The 23,055-nt window shown below is 36.3% G+C and overlaps 1 protein-coding gene and 1 non-coding gene across 2 annotated transcripts in view; both read right to left on the bottom strand.

The window, feature by feature from the left end:
• Positions 1–23,055, bottom strand: part of LOC145685965 (C-Maf-inducing protein-like) — a 504,177-nt gene that overhangs the window by 462,783 nt on the left and 18,339 nt on the right. The window lies entirely within an intron of this gene.
• LOC145668841 (U4 spliceosomal RNA) lies at positions 9,500–9,639 on the bottom strand. Its single transcript, XR_014128110.1, has one exon. It is a non-coding gene; the product is annotated as a U4 spliceosomal RNA (small nuclear RNA).

Genomic DNA, 23,055 nt, shown 5'->3' with positions numbered 1-23,055 from the left:
ATATATAAATTTGATAAATTTAAAACCATTTTAAGATCAAAATTCAAATTTAAATAGTCAATTTTCTAAAATACACTTTTAGAAGTGGAGTTAAATTTAAAATACATTAGCTAAACTCCTTAAAGTTTTACGCCCGCCCACGAAGCTAAAATAGATTATTTTGTTTTTTTATTGACTTAATATACCAGAGACAGTGGCGTAGCACACTTTTGCTGGCCCCCCTGCAAAGTATAGAGAAGGGGCCCTAGTTGTAAAGCCGATAGAAGTAAGGTTGAGGTTCTACTTCTTTAAATCTTTATTCATCGCAAGACTTCGGGGCCCCCTATACCTCGGGGCCCCCCCGCACTGCGGGGGTTGCGGGGGCAGCTGCTACGCCACTGACCAGAGATAACAATAATATCGAAGATTTTCAGATAGTTCCTCGTCATAAAGTTAATACATTCAATCTTTTTTTTTCTCATAATCTCAGTTTCAATTATAACATTCCGTAATTCTTTAGTATTTCACATTTAGAGTTTAATGGTACCAATATCGATCTACGCTTTGTCCTATAGGCCTAATTTAATACTTTTCTAAACAGATTTACTGAAGTACTTGTTGTTTAATATTATTTAAATAAACGGTTTATCAATGAGTTTTATCCTTTCAAATAGAGTTTGGAGTTCCCATAGTTAGCCAAATATAAGAATCTAACAAAGCGTTGCTTCTATTCTGCTTTTGTATTACTTCTATTTTGTCTATTATTATATTAGATACGCTATTCCAAATAACTGGACCAAATTCTAGTTTAGATTTAACAAGCGTTTTATGTAAATATACGTACGAACTACCTCTTTTGTTTGCTTTAATCAAGTTATTGATTGAATATAGAACCTATGACTTTACTCGTTTTATTTTTTTCGGGCAAATCATCAAAGAGGATCGAGAAAAAGAAAGGTGCCAAAGGAAATCCCTGAGGTATTCCCTTCCGTATTTAACTATCACTACATGTTATATTTTGCCAACTTCTACTTCAAAAGGTCTGTTTAACAAATAGCTTTCAAACCAATTTATATATGATAATGGCAATCCAATCTTTGGTAGCCTACGGAGAAGTAATACGTAGTCAATGGAGTCAAATGCCTTTGGCATGTCGATATATATAGCATCTATCTGTAAATTACTTATTATTGCTAGACATATAAAGTCTGTAAAATCAGTTAAATTGATTATACTTCGACATCGGATTTTTAGGTTCTAAAAAAAGTATGTTTTAGGTGCCTAAAATAGGTGCCAAAAATACTAAATTAGGCATTAAAAATGAGAAAATAGGTTATTGTAAAAGATACTCACTTGTGAATGGAATGATGCATTACGATGTGAATACAAACTTTGAGATACAGAAATGTACGCACACACGTCATGTTACTTTATATTTTAACCTGCTCAATATTGAACTATTGCTGAAATTAGGAAGTTTTAACAAAACTATATTTTTATAGATAAATCTTCAATATAAAACATAACACCTTCACATTTCTGCACCACATACGTTGTAATTGGCCTCACAGTAAATAACAAGCACTTTTTCCAGGTTTTATATGGTGAAACAGTAGCGTTTGTTGTTGAGAATGAGCTTGTACGCAGAGAATGAACGTTCTACATCAACTAACGTGATAGGGGCAAACTTCAACTTCGGTATATGTTTGGTGTATTTCGCATTTGTATTCGCTTTGTTTCCCAGCCAAAATATCTCCTGTGCACACAAACTCTTTGAGTCCTAAGTTCTTTCCCCACAGACTTTCAAGTTTTACATTTACTTTCTCTCCAACTTCACCGGACACTTCCACGATTTTTTGCTTCACTTCCTGAAGAAGCTCAATATTCTCAGAAAGTGGTATTCTCGAGCCCTCTAATTCTGCAATAACAAGAATGTGTGGTGCGATCGAATCTATGCCAAATCAGTAGGAATAGAAGAATCATTTATCAACTATTTGGCAGCAGTAACTATATAAGCATCCACCACTAAATTTTCAACGACTTCCTTTACTGCAGGAAAATGGTCACTATAGTACTCAACTGCTTCCAACCAGGTATCCCATCGTGTAAGCACTGGTTAAGGTGGCAGAGAGGTGTCTGGAAACTTTTCTCTAAAGGAGCGTACTCTTGATGGAACCTTAAGAAAAATTTCCTTTACAGTAGAGATTATTTTGTTGATATTTGGAAATTCTACTCTTATCTGGTCGACAACACGATTTAAACTATGGACGAGACATGTCACATGCACAAGGAAGGGATAGAACACCTTCAGCAACCTCACTCCAGCAACCATGTATGATACAACATCTGTATAGGCAAGAAGCACTTTCTTCTCCTTAAGATTTTGTTGGGTTACAATAGTTTTAATTCATCGTTCATAAAGTGTGCTATTGTTTCCTGATTGGTTGTTGAAAGTTGTTTGGCGTAAATAAGGTAAGCTCTGAATGGTGCCTCAGAGTTTAATTTCCCGACAACTAAGTTACAAATGGATAGTCCTAGGTCGTCAGTCATTTCATCACCGGTAACCAAATATAAGAATCTTCTATGTCATTTCATATTCTGGGTATTACTTCGTCATATATGGGTTGCACATAGTTCTTGCGTAACGTCGTAAAATAGGCAAAAATAGGATCTAACGTTCAATTAGGCATTTTTAGACAAACTAAAACTTGGTGCTAGTGCTTTAATTTGTCATAAAACCTTCATATACGACTTTATTTTTCATTCTGAGCTAAGGAAAAAAAATAGGTTTTTAACTCAAGATTCGATATCTAGTTATAATTTATCTGCCTTTCTGGAATCCATGTGGTTTTAGCTAAAAAAAATTTATACATTAAAATATAGATGTTAGTATATAAATAATTGAAAAACTTTCGAGAATACATTTATTGGGCTTACAGGCCTATAATATAAAATATTATATTATAGTGAATATTATATTATATTTAGTGAAAATACTCCAGTACAGAATTTAGTGAAATATTGAAAATGTTTTATAAATTTGAAGATATTTCAGTAGCATGCTTTAATTGCATAACATGGAATATTACAAGATTCAAGTCAACTAAAGTTTCAAATATTGAGATTCCATAATTAAATTATTATTATTATTATTATTATTATTATTATTATTATTGTTGTTGTTGTTGTTGTTGTTGTTGTTGTATAGACATAGCGATTAAATATCGATTTCTCTAGCATTTTTTCGAAACCTGAAATTGGCAAAACAGTTGGAACTCGGAGCTAATGCAGAACTATTTGGGCGTGTTTAAAATCAATGTTGAGCTTCACTTCGTAGTCTTTTCCTTTTTCTTAAATAAAAAAATGCTTGCCTAGTACTATTGTTATGTACCGGTAACATATATGGACAATGAAGTATCAGTATCATTGGGCATCATGAAATTCACCAGACATTGTGAATTAAGTCAAAATCTGAAGATGGATCAAAGCTCTCAGACGTTTTTTTGAAATCATAAGTAGCTTCGTCCTTCTAAACTATTTCCTGCCAGTTCTCTCATGTACACTGTATATGAGTCGTCCAGTGGTTCCAAAACGGTTCTTGTCCATTTATATCAAATCCCAGAAAACTGAGGAAAACTGTAGGATCGATGCGTTTTGTAGAAATGGAAATATTTGAGAATGTTTAAGTTTTCCACATGAACACACTGAAGTATTCCCAGTTCTACAAAACATGCAGATCCTACTTTGTTTTTTCTAAATTTTCCGGAATTTGCTGTAAATGGACAAAAGCCATTTTGAAATTGGACGACTATAGTTTTTTTTTTTTTTTTTTTTTTTTTTTGAGCCCTTTCAGGATAAGTTCCATTCTCTTAAACAAATTCGTGTTTTCTGCTTCGACTTGAGGTAGGAAATCAAATCTGAAGCTTTTGGGCGAAATTTGGACGGTGTCTACCGAGTAGTTCGTTTGTCTTATTATATCCCCACCATTCTACAGCATGATTAGTCCTGTGCCTCCGCTGGTAGCTGATTCAGATATCCTTTAATTATAACAATTGGAACCCCACTCTTTTTTTCTTTTCACCTTTTTTACTCTCTTAAGGGAAACCTTAAAAAACGCTTAAATTATTTTAAATTAAAAGTATAAATACCAATTTTCATGTCTCTAAAGGATTTCGAGGTATGGTAATCCTGCTGTAACATTGTAATCTGTCCTTTTTTTCTTCCCGGCTTTTTTCTTTCCTTATAGGGGAAATATAAAAAGAAAATGGTGAAACATGTGTCTAATTATTTTAAATCGGAAGTCTATATACCAAATTTTATGTCTTTACCTTTCAGATTTGGAGACATGAACATTTTAGAATAATAACTGTCGCCCTTTATCGCCATCCTTCCACGCCAAATTTCGAAAAATCCTTACTTAGTGTAGCCCTACGTCATAAATCCAAAGGTTTGAAGATCACAAATCCCACTGTCAAAATATCAAGTTTCTAACTTAAGCGGTTTGACCTGGGCATTGATCAGTCAGCCACTCACTCACTCAGGATTACTTCTTGTATATGTATCAAAAATCGTATGTGGTTTTAGACATAATATGAGATGCCTATAGCAGTAGACATCCGTAAATGTCCACCCTCCCCAGCCATCACCTTTTCACTGAGCCAGTCCATGCGTTATGCGTGAAAGGACCAACATTAGAATTAGCGAAACCATGTATAAGAACTGATTAATTATGGCTTTATTCAACATCAATTAATATTTCTCTGATAATAACGGACTTTGGCATCCTATAATGTCAAGAAACCGATCCATTAGAAACACTAACAGCAGTGTGGGAGTACTGAAATTTCGCTCAACAAAGCAGAAAACCACACAGATAATGGAACATTCAAGGTTGACCAAGCTGTTATCTTCACTCCCATCCGAAAAGTATACACCCACACAGTTCTTGAAAGCTTGCAGCTGCATACAATAGATCACTTCAAACACCTTCTGAGAACAAAAATGAAGAAAGATATGACGGATGGGTAATGGATCAAGAATCAATTACGCATGCAAATAAAGTGACATCGATACAGCTACAACATGCTATACCCCGATGGGGACACTCGGTTAAAAAAGCTTAACAGCTTTTTCGGGCCAGCTATTCTGAGTGAGGATTTTTCTGGGAGTATGCCGGGGAGGTACCTAACATACAGATTCCAGACCACTTCCTGCCTTCTCCTATCCCCGAATAGTGTGCTTGACGAGGAACATCATCCCTCATATGTGACGGGCTTAAGGACATAGATGCTGGTAATGCCCAACTAACTAACTAACTCTATGACCTAGTCTATGGAACTAACTAACTCTATGGAACCCGGAGGTCAATGCCACGTTCACAAAAGCTCTCCACTAACGTCTATCCTTAGTCAACTGGATCCAGTTTCTACTTTGTATTCCTATTTCTGCGAGATCCATCTTAATGTCATTTCACCTATGCCTAGGTCTTCCTAATGGTCGTTTTCCGACTGGTCTTCCAGTTAAAATTTTGAAAACGATCCTACTCTCTTCTATTCCGACTACATAACCTGCCCACCTGAGCCTCCTAGGCTTGATAACCCTAAAGATGTTTGGTAAACCATAGTTCCTCGTTATACAGTTTCCGCCATTCACCATTTGCGTCCTTCTTGGGTCCGAATATTCGTCTTAGGATCTTGTGTTCAAATACTTTCAGTCTACATTCTTCTCTCAGAGTAAGCGACCATGTTTCGCAACCATACAGGTAATGCCTAGCAACATGTATAAATAAATTCAGAAATACGCTATTACATTATATGGAGTTATGCATATAGTTTCAGACTAGTACTTAAAGAATAAAATTGCAACAAATATAAACTTCGTCATAAAAAAGATCTTCATTTGTCCTCAAAATCTGAAATCAAACGCGAGGACTCTCAAAAATAACTTTGCCGGATACTGCCTCGTATACGTATATTCTGCGCCCACTAACAGGAGTCCATGTGTCTATTATGGTCGCTTTCACTTAACTTCTGTTGTAGCTTGTAGCTGCAATTTGAAGGAATTCCGTTTATGAAACAACAGCATGTGGTAAATACAATTCTTAGACAAACTCTTTGGACATGTGGGGAAAGGGGAAATCAACTTTGTTGGGTTCTTAATATGTGCTATGAAAATTGAAGCCCCCACCTTGTCATCATTGCATTCCTTCGCTAGGCAGTTCAGTTTTTGTTGTGCATGTAATTTAGTACTATTTCATACCTTTAAGACACTCCATAAAAGTATTCAAACATTCATAAATATATGTATAGGCTATTTTTGAAGACATTAGGGAAAGACTCGGCATTCGTAGCGGCAATTTTGAGAATTTTTTGGTTCTTTTACTACTGTCTATTATAATAGAGTCTATTATAATACTGTCTATTATTTTATCATTATTTATCGAGTAAGTTAAACCGTAGTCACTAAATCGAATGATAGAATGGTTGTCTATTTGTTCACGTGTATATGTGATTTTACTTAATTGTTTCGATTCTTTCCCTTACTTTGGTACTGCAATCTGGAATCAGCCACTCAAGAAAATACTACGTCATTCATTACGTTTAGGCAGTTTGCAGGAAAAAAAGAAAAGAAAAACATGTATTTCAGGCGATAAGGAAATATTAGTATTTTAAGTTGAAGACAGGGCAAATCCTAAAACAGTGCCATGGAAGCAACTGGAACTTTTTTTTTTTCTTTTCATAGAATACTAAAAGTGCTCCATCAGTTTAAGATTATTTATTTACAGTCTGGAGCAGCTTTCATTGATTTACGTTATAGAATGACCGGGAAACAATTTCCTAAATCTTTGCTGTCTTTAGTGCACATCCTTCTGAAGAAACGATTTCCATTTCCAGAGCGAGATCGTATAATCGGTCAAGAGAAAAGAACTAATGCTGATGAAATTTCGAAGAATCCGCCGAAGGAAGGCTTTCCGTCGTTGAAATTCTTCGAAATTTCACCAGCACTGTTCTTTTTTCTCTTCTTCATCCCTTGTTCAAATTAGCATGTATTTTTCTTCCCACTTGTCAAGAGGTAAATTGAACTTTAGCCATTACTCGCATCATTATTTCTGTAAATTATTGGCAAATCTCCCGGCCTGGAAACACTATGGACGAAGAAGCTACGTAGTGGAATGGTTTTCGATGGGTTGGATTGAGAAAAGTAAAACACCCATTAACGTTTAAAAACTTGGAAGATTTATCCAATGCTTCTTGGATGTTAACTGAAGGACACAATGGCACAGTGCTTGTAGATGAGATGTAGTCGAGCGGCCTAAGACAAGTGGTTCTCAATCGATGTGTCGCGACACACTGGAAAGTCACGCAGTCCCCTAATGTGTATGGCGAAATTTTAGAATTTAAAAATCATGAAGACCTTAATAATAATTTGTTAAAAATCGAGACATACTGTACCAGTCAACATCTCCAGCGGCAGCAATAATGTTCAGTGAAAATGAAATGAAATGAAATCTTTGAGTTTTACGTCCCACGGTTATGCCGGTTAGGCTAAAGGAGACGGTGATGATGAGAAATGAATGAAACGGTGGAATGAAGAAAGTGGGAGGAAAGGGAAGTACCCCGAGAAAACCCTCGAGCACGGTATTTGTCCACCACAAAGTCCACACGGCGCGAGCTGGGATCGAACCAGGGACCCCAAGCATCGGAGGTGAACGCTCTACCACTGAGCCACCGCGCCCCTAATGTTCAGTGTTATAAACTATAGAGTCATTATAAAAACTAATTGGTTTCACTATTACAATAGACATTATTATTATTATTATTATTATTATTATTATTATTATTATTATTATTATTATTATTATTATTATTATTAATAAAAGTATCAAACAAGTGTGTCGACATTCAGTAAAGGGTGTCGTCAGCCAAAAAAGGTTGAGAACCACTGGTCTAAGACATAAGGCTGATGATCATGAGGCAATCCCCATTGGGAGTTCGGGTCCACTCTGAAGAGCATGGGCAATTTTTAACTGCCCTCGATGTTTATCTCACTCTCACTGTCGGGTGTCGTAATATTCAGAATAAAGATGAATTAAAAGACAATTAAGTAGAAAAAGCACCTTTTGGGACGAACTTTTTAAAAGAAAAACCTCGGAGAGGGCTCATCTTCAATGCGAGGAGCACACGTCAAATAGACTCTGTGGTGGACAAACACTGTGCGCATGGGTTTTCTCGGGATTCTCCCGTTTCCTCTCACTTTTCTCATTCCACCATTTAATTCATTATCATCTCACCGCCTCTCTCAACCATCAGGCCATAGTTGTGCGACATATTTTTTTTTCTAGTACGAGGGATCTGGTGATCGACCCTACGCTATGTGTGATTGTGGTGGACAACATCGTGTGTCCCTGCATTTTCTCGAGGTTCTCCAGTTTCGTCCCACATTATCATTCCAAGAATTATTTCATAAGTATACTTTCATCAATTTACTGCAATCGTGGGACGTTAAGTAAAAGGTTTCATTTTTTTAAATGTCAGGATTTTGATGTCATCTTGACTAATTTTTCTCCTTTACTTCTTTTTACCGTATTTCTCTAGTTCCTTTGGAAGAAGTCGAAACGGTTCTCTTGATAGATGTACTAGAAGGGAAGTTTTAAGTTTGCGGACTTTTAAGAAAGAATACTTTTCTATATCTCCCACAAAACGGCAAACAATGAACATCGTATTAGACATGGGAAAACTTTCTGTGAAAGGGTGTCGAAATTATTTTACAGATGATAGTGTAAAGTAAAGGCACATTTAATTACTCTTCTCTTATGTGACCAAAATCATTCGAATAGACGAAATGGTTCCGCTCGGAATCAACTTGTGGGAGATTCAACTGTCTATATATATTGAAATTGGAAAGGGCTATAGAATAGAAGTTTTCGAGTTCTAATTGGATGCCGTCAAAACAAAACTACTAGCGAACGGAGCTAAACTTATCTTGTAATTTTAGCTAAACTTACCTTGTTAAAAGTAAGTAAAAGCGGAAATATTAGTTTGGATTCCTTGCAAATAGGTAGAGAATATGAAAATAATAATAATTTCTTGTCTTTCCTTACTTAATTTCACTACCTACTTTATTAACTGGATATAGCTAGATCTAAAAACGAAAAATATAATACACATGCAGGGCCGGATTTAGGGGGGTTACAAAGGTGCACGTGCACCCCCCTTCGTTCCTTCGTTGTAAATATACAGTACCTAAAGTGAGAAGCTAGCAGTGAGTTTTTCAAAATCAATAGTTTAAGTCAATTTTCTAAAGGTTGAAGGAAAAGAATTGATCGAGAGCAGACACTTAGCATTTCTAAAGGAATTTCTCATTCACATCACAGATGCCTGAAGACATTAAGAAACAAAAACTTTAATTCATATGTACTGGTAGTTGTTGGTGCACCCTCCTCAGAGAATCCTGGATCCGACCCTGTACACATGTATACTTCATGGTTTTTCATTTAAGCTTTATTTAGATTATTTAACTACTCCGGGAGAAGTTTTCAAAAGTTGCCTTAGCCAACTATATTTGACGTTGTCTAGGCAGAGTATAGGGAAAAGATTTCAACTAGCAATAATCACATCTCGGCAGGGACGCTCATTGTGGGTAACCATGATGAGCAGAGCATCATGAGTAATTTTGGAGGAGGGAGACAGAAATATTTCAACTAATTTGATTTTCCATCTAAAATTATTTTACAATTTCATCAGAAACTAAGAATAATGCATGGGAATTACCTCGTATCTCCTCTAATGGGCGCCATTAACTTATCACGGGAGATAGTGTTTGATTTGAGGAAGTCGGGGTTGTAGATTCATCACTTCGAAAATTTTCTCTAATTTTTAGTTCCAAAACACTGTCAAGTCTTGTTAAATTTTATTTAAAAGGATAAGACATTTACTGTGAATCATTTTCTGTGAAACTTTCGTAAAACAAATGGAGAATAGTCTGCATGGTGGGACAGAAATATTCACTGAAAATTCAATAAAGATATTATTATTCGACGAGGGAACCTAGTGGAGTATCTCATATTCTCAGCTGTGAATGGTAGCAACTATCCACAGATACTATGCAAATTGCCGAGGGTTAAAGCTCTGTGGTACTGGATGACCCCATAAGATTTCCATTTTTCGTGCTCAGCTCATATGCAATCTGGGTGAACGGGACAAAAATATTTTATGTACCATAGTTTTTTTTTTTTTTAATCTAAAACTGATTTACTTTTCCGTGTAATTCACCGAAAATAATTCATACTCCCTCCTCCTGGGTATGATTTTTCCGGTGAATTACTCTCAGTATACCGAGGGTTGTAGATTGATTTTGGTTGGCAATTTTCATCCCTATTTTTATTATATATATAAGGGGGATCAAATACGAACGGGATTTTTGTTCCTGAACATCAACAGTTGGTAGGACTGGCCGTGCGCTTGTGCTATGTTTAGGCTGGACCGCTGGAAGTAGAGAGAGCGTGCTGTTAGATATTTCCCGCCATTTCGTAAGTACCGCTCATGATGTCCAAGCAACAAATGCACCCTCCACTGCACAACGCATAATTATAAAATTTCTTGCTCGTGAAGGAGTTACAGCGGCAGAAATTTGTCAGAGATTGACTGCACAGTTCGGGGATCAAACATTGTCAAGCACGCGTGTGTATGCCTGGCATAAAAAGTTTAAGGAAGGACGAGAACGTGTGGAAAATCAGCAACACGATCGCCGTTCTCGGATCAGCATTACGGACGAAAACATTCGTGCGGTTAAAGGCATTATTGACGAGGATCGACGACTAACATTTTACATGAGCGACGCACAATAAATGCTGAATACCACTGCGAGCTATTGAACGAGGTGAGAGTTGCATATCGCCGCAAAAGACAAGACCAATCGATTCGACAGATCCTCCTCCTGCACGACAATGCGCGACCCCATACTGCAGCTCGAACTGTCTCGAAGCTACAGGAAGTGCACTGGACTACACTTGAACATCCTCCTTACAGCCCGGACTTATCGCCTTGCGATTTTCATTTGTTTGGACCGCTTAAAGAAGCTCTAGGACGCCAACGATTTGAAGATGAAGAGAGTGTGGAAGAGTTCGTGCGCAACTGGCTGGTGATATGACCCTGTTCTTTTTACAATGAGGGCATCAAAAAGCTGGCCATACGCTGGGACAAATGCATTTCCAAAGGAGGAAACTATGTGGAAAAATAAATTGTAAGTACCTTGTGGTATTCAATAAATGCATTTAAATAAAAAAATAAAATCCCGTTTATATTTGATCCACTCTAGTATATATATATCCACCCGTGATCCATATTTGATCCACTCGTGTATATATGTTAGTCTTTCTTTCCGAAGTACCACAAAGATCTGGTAAATTCTGCTAAAAGCTCAAAACATTCTCCTTTACTTCATTCGGGAATGTGAGTAGAACCGAAACGTCGTGGGATAAAAAGCCTCGTAACCGGCATACGATCGAAACTTTCGCTCAGAAATCTGTTTAAATCCTACGCCTGTGTCAGCTGTACGACGTTTCATTCGCATTCATTTGAAAACCTGTGCTACATGGACACTACAAGTAAGATTTCTACATATTTGGATTCAGAGCAGAGAGAAGCTATTGGCCCCATCCCGATCTAATGTAAAACAAGAAATTAATTGCATAAAAAGATTTACTCGCTTCCACAATGCAGAATATCACATTTATTATTATTATTATTATTATTATTATTATTATTATTATTATTATTATTATTATTATTATTATTATTATTATTATTATTATTATTATTATTGAGTTTAACGTCCCACGTAATGTCATCGAGGCTATAGGAGACGGTGATGGTGAGATGGGTGATAATATTGGAATGACGAAATGGAAGAAAACGGGAGATCCGCTAGTAAACCCATATATACGGTGTTTGTCCATCTCAAAGTCCACTTGGCGGGAGTTGGGATCAAACTACGGATCTCACGCTTTCTCACTGAGCCACCGCGCCCCTTTCATTAATGGATCGAGTCTCTACTATCGTTCCAGCTCTCCCCGCTGAACTAAAGTCTAACATGTGTGCCTTTGGTGCACAAGGTTCAGAGTTCGGTTCCCAGTGCGAAGCATCGAACACACCACAGTGGTTCAGGTTTAACTTGAAATTTTAGATTTCGTGGTTTCAGTCCTCTCTAGTGACAAAGGACGTAAATACGAATCAATCAACTTGGTCGACATCTGGTTTGGTTGAAAATATCACTGTTTAATTGATTTTAACAAAGAATATGGTCATTCAGTGTTTTCCTTGTTTGTATTAGATCTACTTAAAAAGAAAGGGTAAAAAAGCATGGAAGAATACGTCACTTGGCTGAAAAGGCAATTTTATGTTTAAAATTGTTGGATAATAGGCCGTTTAGCCGTTTGTTGAAAAGCACAACACTTGCAGCAATGAATCATCACAACTACTCTTTCTATGTTGTAGCCAAGTTACCATATTTAGAGCCCATTATATCCTCCGTGTTTGACCAACAAAATCGGCACATTGGGATCAAAATAAAAGGGAAAAAATACGTGTACGAGAATCAGTGTTTGAATTGATTATCTTACAATGTAGTTCTGTTTGTCAGAGAAAGAAAGTTCGTTTTCACGTAGATATCTGTTTATTGATTCTATCGAAGTGTCTGATATTGTTGCCTGTGCTGTTTCACAACGGTGAAAATGTGCTTCATTATCTTTAATTTAAAAGATGGATACTGACTTCTCATGGCTAAAGTTTGGTTTATACTATTCGTTCAGACCATGTATCATGTCAAACGAAGCATGCTAGAAGAATACCCCTAATCAACTGCTTCGATTCTTGTTAAATACTCAACGTGTATGAGCGGATACGTGGCACTAATTATAAATGTTTGTTAGGATTTAGATTTCTGGGCTTTCGGCATGTTATGGGCCATTAAGCCCGTCCCGTATGAGAGATGACGTCTCTCGGCGACCACACTATCCACGGAAAGGGAAGGAAGAAAGGATTGAGGAAGGAAGAAAGCGGCCTGGGACCTATAAGTTAGGTATCACACCGGCATTTTCCTGGTGTGAATGAGGAAAACCCAGGAAAACCTCATTCAGGGTGGCTGGCCTGAAAATGTTGTTTACATTTTCTCGACCGAGTGCTCCCACCGGGATAAATATTTGTATTTAAAAGAATATGAGAATGTTTTATGGATAAAAATTGCGCGCTGGACGCGCTACGTGTCTGAAAGTATAGTATAAATCAAGTCCTAGTAGTTCCCGCTGTATAACTTGGCTAAACCTACAGTTAATTCCCCTACAAGGTTTCTGCTTCCATGGATCATGGTGAATCTGCTACTAAGCGCTTGCTAAATCATTTTAGACCTGGTTTTAATCTTTTTTTTTTTTCTAACTGTGGGTCTACCAACCCTACAATATAGTTCGCAAACTTAAACGTACCTATCTTCTAATCGTGAACAGTTATTCTTAGTCCATGGACAGGCCCGGTTAACGTCTAGCTTGAGTAGGCTGGAGTCTAGGACGGCATGTTTGACTCTGTCTTCCCCTTCTTCGATGTGTTACATAAGTTAATTTCTAGAAATTTCCCATGAGGGAGTTTCTGCGTTACACATTACGTAGCCGCGACTGAATTCTGGTTAATTGACGACCCATTTTGTCGTTATAACTTGAAACAAAGTCTAAACGTTTGATCAAAATATGGCATTTTCTTCATGCTTTAAGATAAAAGGAGCAACAGCAAAAACAGTACCTTTAATTTCGAATAAGTAGAAATATATTTGAAATTACATTATATTACTTTTGGGGGATAGGCCCAAAAATAAAGCCTATGGTCTAAGAGTAGTAATCCGACCTGTACCTTCTTCAATAAGAAATTAACCTAAATGAGTAAAAATTAACTCTTGCCTTATTCCTCTCTGGATTGTTGCTTTTAATTTCTTTACTTTTTTATTCTATGTAAAGTTAAGTATTATTCTATGACTATAGAGCCGCGGTGGCTCAGTGGTAAAGTGCTCGGCTCTAGTGCATGAGCATGACTAGCTCGCGCCAATAGGATTTTGTGGTATGTAAACACCGGATGCGTGGGTTTTGTCGGGGTTTTCCCCATTTCCTTTCACCATCATTGTTTGCCTTGATCTTGGAGCATAATCGTGGCATGTAAGCATTATATACTTTTATTAGAAATTTCTATTAAGATTTTCAGAAAACTTGTATTAGAAATCTCTGTTTATTTCCATCAGAATTCTCCAGATAAATCTAAAAATATCCGGATCTTTTATAGACATTTTTAATTAACTATATTAGAAATTTCTGGATATCTGTATTAAATATCATTGGACGTCTTTTTTAAAAAATCTCTAATCTCTTTATGTACTAGGAATCTCTTAATATCACTGCCAGAAATTTCATTTAGAAACGTCTTGATAAACCTATGGTTAGATCTATTTAAAAAAAAATATATATATATTTTTACATAATGGTACATAATTTAATATTATCAAGATTTCCATAAACGAAATCATTATGTGAATACTTTCATAAATGTAAACATTAAACCAAATATATCATTCTACACAAAATATACGGGATTAAATATGACATACACATTCTAACATAGTCCGAGAAATTAAGCTAAAATCGTTAGTATGTGGTGAACTCATTAGAGTTGATTTGATACAGGTCATGTGTTTGTGCATTAGTGTCTGTGTGTGTGTGTATTTTAATCTGTGACACAAAGAGTTAATCAATATTGGGCGCGGCGGTTTCGTTTAAATCGCTCCTGGCTCTGCACCAACTGCAGTCCAAACCAAAAGAAGGGAGAAAACAAAGGAATTTTTTAGTTTAAAAAATAAAAATAAAAATAACGTGCAGTGTGAAAATTTCCCATAAAGCATTGCTGCTTACTAGCTAGCCTTATTATAAAGCAAAAAAAAAAAAAAAAAAGCTGAGTAACGCTAATATTATGCAAACTTCAAAACAAATCAGAGTTAAGGGTTGCATAACATCTAGGAAGATATTTAGGTACTCCTAATCCTTATTACAAACGCACGACGACGCCTAGTCTGTCAGTCACGCCAAGTCCCAGCAGTTCACAGTCAGGTTACTAATTGTCGCTAGCTGTGCTACTTCCTACCTGACATTAAGTGATGTCACTAACGTGATGACAATTTGCAGACGAATCGCAGGCTTGAGGAGTACAATCAACTATTATACTCGTTATTATCTCTGGTACTTCTATGATCAGAAATTTTTCTCACATTCTCTTGGAATTTCCAGGAAAGAATGGAAGAAATGAAAGGAGATGATCGATGGCGATCACTTTTCTGAATAGATGATGGGTGAGAGATAGACCGATTTGGAAGATATTTCATTAAAACAGCAACACCCCGTGAAAAATTTTCATAGGATTACACGGTTAATATGATAACCATTAATCAACTTTTTTTAAAAAATCTATGAGTGGCTTCAGCAGGCGAGGTGGCGCACATGAGACGTGATCCACACAATAACGTCCTTATGACTGGCTTTTTTTACTCACAGGCCGTCAGTTCTTAATTTTGATTGAGTAGCTCTTCAATAGCCTTACTGTGCTGGTTCAATACCTAAAATTCTGTCCCCACTGGGAATCGAATTCAGGCTGAAGGCATATATATAAGTAATCACCTATATTTGAGAACAATAACAATAACGGAAGAATAATAACAATAATACCTACGGCATAAGAAACCCAAAGGTTCATTGATTCCACCGTAATGAGAACCTACATTTAGTAGGAAAGCGACATGCAAAAATTTTACCAATTGTTTCTAATGGGTCCCATCTATTAAAGAAAGATTGAAAAGTCATAGTTCAAAACAGGTCACAAAATGCTATAAGTCAGTGTGTTCATCACTTAACGAAATACGAGATGACAAACTACTGTACCAGTTTGTTATACGTATCTTAGTTTGAGGTTCTTGCTACTGAATGGAAGTTCATTTTCCACTGTTGAACTTTCAAGAGTTAGATTTTAATTACTGTTACGAAATGGCCAAAGGGAAAATTAAGAAGTCACAGAAAGCATTCGTTTAATTACTTAGCTCGTCTTTTCAAACCTACATACGATTTCTTTTTCATCATGTTGTTCACTTCCTGAATGATTCCCGAGAAGCTAGTACTTAATTAATACTGTATTTGTTTCAAATGAAATCAACAGTTTCGTACTGAATACGCGTATTTCATAGCAGAACATCAAAATGATTATAAATGTTATTATATGTGTGTTTTTGCAACGTACTACTGTATATTCAATTCCTCTTGTATACCCACATTTGAGATGGCATAAGCAGTGCCTTTACATTGAATGCCAAAATGAGACGTGTACAATCCTGACTAACTGAGTCGCAAACGAATAAGGCAGTATTAATTTTTGAAAGAGATAAAAGAACATTTAATGTGTAATTAAAAAGAGGAAGAAGAAACTTCGTTAGGGCATTGGCTGAAAGGACCTGTATCATGAGAGATATAATAGAGAGTACATTGGAGCAAGTAAAAATAGGAGGGGCGAAGTAAGTTACAATCGATGGCGTCTGGGGTGGCGAATGAAGTGAAGGCTATGATGACGAGACGTTACTGAGCTATACAAGGGAGTGCCTACGCAGATGCACTACAGCGCAAGTAGGTGACAGATACATATGGTTCTTTGGCAACACCGCACACCTCTCATTTGCTAACAGCATTTAAAAGGAACTCGGACTACCGCCTTCAAATGCTATAAACGATGTCCTTAGCATATAACAGAAAAGTATTACGTCAAAATGAAGATGTTAGTTGAGGGCTGTGGTACAAGGTAAGACCTCAGTTTAAGGCAAGTGAGATGGCAGAATACACTGAGAAAATCCGTTCTCCGGACAGCGGTATATTGTACAAATATACAGAATTCTCTTGCTAACTACAGGAATCAGTACGGAGCATACGTTATCCGTATGCTATATACGCACTGCCCTTAGATATTACATCATGCCGTTGCAAGATGTCTGATATCTAACAGTCTTCCTTATATTACATACTTATATGTATGTTATCTTTGTCTGCTATATGTTATATACGTCCATTTGTATGTGAGATCCTGACCACCTGTATTGTTTCATACGAAAAGTACATATAGATGGAACACTTATACAGAAAGTATTATAAAACATGCGTTTTCAGCTATACGTTTGCTGTATGTTAAGTCCAAAAACTACAGGATTTACAAATGTAGCATATAATTTTATGTACGCCACATACAATTTTTTCCCAGTGTAGTTGTGATGAAGATGCTGGAATGCTTTATTTTGTCTGATAATAAATAAGATGAAGAGAAAACACTTCGCACAATCAAGTTTATGGCATATAAATTGACAAACGTATTAACATGGTTTGAAAGTCCCTCTGCTTCAAAGTCGCCTCTTAATCCAATGATAAAAAAGAATAAAAGAAAAAGTTCCCTATCATATGTGCTCGTCGCATTGAATTCGCTTCCATTTTCACATCCCTTTCAAGCAAAATTTGAATTCAGACAAAGAATTAGATGTACATTCATGTCCAAAATTATTGTCGCATGTCAATAAATATGATGTTGTAGGAATATAATTTGATAACGAATTCGCCCGGTATATCTTATAATGTTAGTATATGTATAATCGGCAAGGACATGAATGTGGAAAATTTCATATCAAAAGAGCAGTAAATAAGAACAATAAAACAAAAATAAAACTTTCTTGTCCATTTAGCAACATTTTGTTTTACTCATTCTAATTTTCGTATTTATAATTCTTTTTCTATGAAATTTACCACAAATATACATTTTACGATTATACACATAGTATCAGTATTGAAAGTACCCTGCAAAATCATTATCAAATTATATTCTTACAAGAAGACATTTATATATATGCGACAATCATTTTGGACATGAGTGTACATATCCTTGTCTTGTCTATGAGAAAACCTGCACACAGTGATAATTTCAGGGTGAAAATTCTCCCTCGAAGCTGCGAAATTCCTTCTTGCCCGGGCCGTATCTCTTATCCTGCTCAATGCAGATTCACAATACTTTTGCAGTAATCCTACTTTTTACACCCGTTATATTGAAACTCCCTCCCGCCCCGGAGAAATCCTACTAGAATCATCACTTGATACCAAATTCCGTGATCTTTTGTCTTACGATTTCCCGCTTTCAACATTCCTTCCGATTAAAAAGAATCGTTCGGTTAAGAGGCCTCATCCCTGCGAAATTAAAATACCGCTAATTTTACAGTAATTATGTGATATCTTGAAATAGATAAAAGATAATCGAAATGTGAAACAAGACCGCCCTAGACAATATAATTTTACATGAGATACCGTTATCACGACTCACTTATCTGCTTTCGATTTCGAGCCATTTTGAAAATCGGCACTTACTTTCGCGTTTGTAAATGGCTGAAAACGGAAAGCCACTAGGTGACTTGTGATAACAGTACCTCATGCAAAATAATATTGTCTAGGGCGCTCTTGTTCCACATTGCAATTATCTATTTGAAGATATTATATAATTACAGTAAAATTAGCGGTATTTTAATTTCGCCGGGATGAGGCCTGTTAACATTAATTTTGTTCATTTCAGACAGAAATTTGTATCAACCAAATTATAGCTTTGTACTATATTGTTTTACGAAAAAATCCAAGTTTCATAACTTTTTGTGCTATTTCAATTACGGTGAAGTAATACACGTTTGATGTTGAAACAGGAACATACGCAGGGGGTTCAGATACTCCGAAATCTCCACTTTTCTGTATAATTTATCCTCATATTAAGTTTGGACTCTTCTCGAAATAAATTCCTGTTCACGTGTCTATTTTGAAACAATGATTGATATGCGGGCCGCGGTGGCTCAGTGGTAGAGCGTTCACCTCTGGTGCATGGGGTCACTGGTTCGATCCCAGTTCGCGCCAAGTGAACTTTGTGGTTGGCAAACACCGTGTGCGTGGATTTTTCTCGGGGTTCTTCCGTTCATTCCACCATTTCAATCATTTCTCATTATCACCGTCTTCTTTAACCTAACCGGTATAATCGTGAGATGTAAAACTCAAAGATTTTATTTCAATTCATTTCAATGATCGATATTCAAATATAGATAAATCAATCAATCAATCATTATTTATTCTATTAATCAAATTCCTCGTATTGTGCTTCACTGTAACTTAATGGTAATACAATAGCAAAATATCTGCTAGTAATTCGCCGTTAATTTTACTGAAAATTTTGAAAATGAAATGAAATTTTTGAATTTTGCGTCCCACGTTTATGCCGGTTAGGCTAAAGGAGACGGTGATGATGAGTAATGAACGAAATGGTGGAATGAGGAAAGTGGGAGGAAACGGGAGAACCCCGAGAAAACCCACGCATACGGTGTTTGTCCACCACAAAGTTCACTTGGCGGGAGCAGGGTTTGATCCCGAGACCCCTAGCACCAGAGGTGTACGCTCTACCACTGAGCCACCGCGCCCCCCTACTGAAAATTTTATCGCCAGGAACTTGTAAACTAATTCTGTTTTTAAACTGCATGGACTCGAGATTAGTTATTGAAGGGAAGGAACAGAAGAGGTGTAATGCAAATGGGGCTTTTCCTTCTTCATGCCATCCTCAACTATCTTGTAATTAAACATAATACAAGTGTAAGGTGACATTTGCTATAGGCTAAAGACCTACAAAATGTGAAATTTCGGTCATGTTATCTAAAACAGAGTTTACAAAGGAATCTCATTTTCAGAAACCGAATTCTTGCTCTTCAAGGAAGTCTTTCCCAAGCAATGTGGCGTGGATTTTTTTTTAAATATAAATAAATTTTATATAATCCAGAAAGCCTGTAAGTTTAGATTTTACATGATAAATTTTATTTTTACCATGAAATTCTTAATAAGTTAAAATGAATTTAAAATTAGACAGATTACGCCAGTGAGGAGGGTTGGGAGATCATTTGCCTCACTTAGTATGAGAAATAATATATATATATATATATATATATATATATATATATATATATATATATATATATATATATATATATATATATATATATATATATATATATATATATATATATTAATCCATTGTATCTAATATATCGGTACTAATTTTTTTTTTAAAAAAACATGGAATTCTTGTAGTTTAAAAAGGTCTCCACCCCCACCTCATCCCGAAGCAAAATATGAAATTGCGCTGCTGAAGGGTGTCACAGTTTAGAAAGCTTTCAATTAAGTGTGTGGTCACTCAGAAAAGGACAATATTGCTCAGGGTACTTACTACATTGCAGATTTTTTAATCGCTGGTGCAACAACGCAGTCATAATATTGCTTTTATAGTACAGTCAGCGACAAAAATTCTTTCCGTTTGATAAAATAAGTTTCGTAAATAACTTCAGAATCGAAGGGCAATTTGTGTATAGTTTTCAGTAAATTAAAAAGAATATAATTAATTTTCTGTGTGTTCCAGCCTTGAAACTCGCTGAAACTGTGTACGTTCCACCGTTATTTCCAAAACAAATGTTACTAAACAGGAAGAACTTTTGTCGCTGATTGTACAACCAAGTATGAGAAAAAAAGGCTGTGATTCTAATTATTGATAACTTCTATTCTTATGTGTGTGAATGATTTGATCGAAATTTTCACTACCAAGCCTATGTAAGACGGGACCAACTGCTTACAGATCAATCGAACTTGGGGCCACATGCCCAGAAAAGACGCGTATTAATCTCTAGTCTCGGACGGACACGATCGCTGTTATCATTTTATCAATTGTAATTACTGTCACGACTTTATCCAATGTATTTAGTTTCATTGTAATTTACCAACGATACTTCGACGTTTATCACTCCTTATTTGTAATTTGACAATACACTGTCGCAGTGTAGAAGACAAACAAACTGCATGACTCTCACTCAGCTAACAACCCAGTAACAATAAATTGATAGATTAAATTTAAAAAAAAAAAAAAACGTACATTTCTTTCAGAACTTTCACTATCAGAATTAAAGAATCGATGTATCCAGGGTAATCGATCACGTAAGCGAACGTTTTCCTTCTCCCCTTTCTGTCTTCCCCGCTTAATTGTTAAATGACACAGGTCAATTAACATTAACCTGCTTTATCTCGTGTGCTGCGGGATGACTGCCTGACTAGCAATTCACAAGAATCTAACGATGCGTTGCCGAATCTTTCATTTCGCTTTGATGGTTCTCAGGTAAAATTGCCCGGAAAAATCTTGTTTATTATTCCTTTGAAGTCCAACGCGCGATTGAAATGTATTAGTGGAATTGGTTAAATGTGCATTGAAGCAAAGATAAACTTTATTTATACAATGCACAGCGGCTGTAAAACTTCTCAGCTTGCCCATTTCAGCTATTTTTTCTTTTTCTTCTTTTTTTCCCGTATATTAAGTGCTCGAAATGAACGTGATTTTAGGGTACAGTGCTTTTGGCGTACTTCTTTGTTGAAGTTTAGCGCTTCGTTTCAGCACCGAGATTATATAAAATAGACCTATAGTTTAAAGCGAAATCCAAACCACTATAAGGTGGGTTCAATGCTCTCCCACAGGGAATCGAACCAAGAGCCGGCTCCACATATGTGCAACACGTGCATTTGTGACAACACGTAGGACAGGGCGGCAAGTTTGGAGGAGCGGATAAATCTGTCATAACGATATTATTTAAAATAAACATTTTTTTGTTGGAAATAACCTTTATGATTATGGTACTATGCTGACCTAGTATTACTACTATTACCTAATTTACTATGCTGACCTTCTATTTGAATACTACATTCATAAATCATATTTAAGTCAAATTAGTTTATCATATGGACAGTGCTAAAGCAAATGGTCAAACAAATCCCAGCATGAATTGCTTGATTGTTGTCAAATAGAAGGGCTCAATTCTGGAACAGTAGCAAACACTTGTTCCATTACGTTAGTCACCACAGTTTTGATATAAAAACCAGTCTTGTCTTTGTCACAAACAAGTTCCTTATAATTGAAAGTTGAAACAAGTTATTTTTTAATTGTTTTAGCAGATGTAGACGGAAACTTAAGAAATGGAGATAAAGGAGCTAGCTGCACTGGAATTGCAAATTGATATATTGCGATCGAAGCTCGATATTGAATTCTACCATATTTCATCTGAAGTTATGTTTGCCTTATCTTTCACTAACATAAATTATATTTAAAGAAACGAGATTGTATTTGTAGTATTTAAGCCTTTCTGAGTGTGATTGCATTTTCCTTCCCCGTCGTTGTTCATGATTGGGTGGCATACTTAAAATCGGGGCTTATAAGATTTGTTTTTTCTGGAGAAAAGGGGCGACAAATTGCTTAGAGCCGGCCCTGATCGAACCCAGGACCACGGGCGCATACTAGCCACTAGACCAGTGGAGAGTAGTGCATACAGAAGGAATTTAATCATGATATTATCTTACAATCAGGAGTGTTGACAATGATATTTAATCACATAGTCAACACATGAACATGAAAACTGAAAGACTGCTAGTCACCAATGAGAGTGATCAATAGGTTCGCAAAAGAACTCGTTCCTTACGAATTTTCCCAATACAAGCGATTGGAAAAATAACAGTCGTGCAGTCGCCAAGGGAGAAGTGAAGGCAAGATGACACGAGGAATACAATTTAGATTGACAAATAGCGGTCTCAATTTCGGTCTCGTCTAGAGTCGAAAATCATTGTATCGATCTCGATCTCGAGAATTAAGTCTCTACCTTTCCTCGATAGTCTCGAAGAGTTCCTTCATGGCTAAGCAGTTAGCGTACGCGCCTTTGGCGTGGAAGACCCGGGTTCGATTCCCGGTGGAAGCTCTATTGTTTGGATTCCATGTTAATCAGTAGGTTCACATCTCATATAGCCTCGCTACTGAACGGGACGTTAAACTCAAAATCAACCAACTCGATGGTCTCGAAGTATTTTTGTGTGTATGTGTGTGAAATTAAAAACGTGTAACTAATATCATTGCAGTATATTATTTTCTTTAT

This window comes from Thermobia domestica, chromosome 1, assembly GCF_964235325.1.
Source record: "Thermobia domestica chromosome 1, izTheDome1.hap1.1, whole genome shotgun sequence".
In the NCBI taxonomy this organism is placed as follows: Eukaryota; Metazoa; Arthropoda; class Insecta; order Zygentoma; family Lepismatidae; genus Thermobia; species Thermobia domestica.
Note: the sequence above shows the minus strand (reverse complement) of the source record. Positions and strands in the feature narration are given on the sequence as shown.